We start from the raw sequence: 1,561 nt of genomic DNA, 5'->3' as shown, positions 1-1,561 counted from the left end.
GAATGGGATTATAAACACAGGCATACCCATTGCCATCGAGTCAATTCCACCTCATAGCTACCCAATAGGACAGAGTAGAACTGCCCCACAGGGTTTCCAAGGAGTGGCTGGTAGATTTGAGCTGCTGACCTTTTGGTTAGCGGCCGAAATCTTAACCACTGCGCCATCAGGTCTCTGACCACAGGCACAGAGGTTAGGATTTACAACACGTATTTTTGGGCAACATAATTTATTCCATAACAGTTTCCTATTGCTGCTGTAAAAAAAAAAAAATTACCTCAAACTCAGTTGGTTAAAACAACACAAATATATCACCTTACAGTTCTGGGAATCAGAAGTCCAATACAGGCCTCATTGGGCTAAATTCAAGGTGTCGACAGGGCTGGCTTCTTCTGTAGGCTCCAGGGGAGAATTTGTTTCCTCACCTTGCCAGCTTCCGAGGCCACCAGCATTCCGTGGGGTGGGAGCCCTTCCATCATCTTCAAAACCAGCAGCATTGCATCTCTCTGTGCCTTTCTTCCATAGTCACATCTCCCTCTGCCTCTGCCTCTCTCTTCTATGTTTAAGGGCCCTTATGATTCCATTAGGATCCCTGGTGGCACTGTGGTTAAGAGCTCTACTGCTAACCAAAAAGGCTGGCAGTTCAAATCCACCAGTCACAACTTGGAAACCCTATGGGGCAGCCCTACTCTGGGTCTACTATAGGGTGGCTATGCGTCGGAATCACCTTGATGGCAACCAGTTGGTTTGTTTGTTTTATTATTCCATTAAGGGCCCTGGTGGTGCAGTGGTTAAGTGCTTGGCTGTTAACTGGAAGGTTGGAGGTTCGAACCTACGAGTTCTACTCTGTAACGTGGGGTTGCTGTGAATTGGAATCGGCTCAATGGCACACAATAACAACAATGATCCCATTGGTTCCACCTGGATAATCCAGGCTCATCAGTCCATCTCAAAATCAGCTTATTAATTCCATCTGGCCTTGCATTCCCCTTTGCCATTAAAGGTAACACAGCCACAGGTTCCAGGGGTTAGGACATCTTGTAGAAGCCATTGTTCTGCCTACCACACTTCCTGGTGCTCGAATCTGACTTCAGCTCACAACCTCCTCACTCTCTAAAAATGGACCTGGATTCATAGTCTGGTTCTGAGACTTACAAGTTGTGTGGATAATGATAACAACAGCAGCAACAATTATAGCAACAACACACCGAGAACATGATATGAAGCAGGCACAGGGGACATGTGGTCTCATTTGATTCTTATAGGACCCTTGTGGAGTGGGTAGCATCATCCCCATTACAAATGGGAAACTGAGGCCCGGACAGTATAAATAACCAGGTGGGGTTTGCTCAGTTTTTAAATGGCAGATGCAGGTTTGGAGCCTTACTTTGTCAGACTTTAGAGTCTTTGGTCTTATCAGCAAACCTCTGCCATATTTCTAAATCACTCTTCCTCTGAGCAGAGGTCTTATATGAGGATTAAAGATAATGTCTGGCCAATGCTTTGCATATAGAAGAACCCAAGACATGGAACTCATATAGTTAGGTAGCTCAAAGATAGC

This window comes from Trichechus manatus, unplaced genomic scaffold, assembly GCF_000243295.1.
Source record: "Trichechus manatus latirostris isolate Lorelei unplaced genomic scaffold, TriManLat1.0 scaffold00008, whole genome shotgun sequence".
NCBI classification, from domain to species: domain Eukaryota; kingdom Metazoa; phylum Chordata; class Mammalia; order Sirenia; family Trichechidae; genus Trichechus; species Trichechus manatus.
This window is presented reverse-complemented; position numbering follows the sequence as displayed.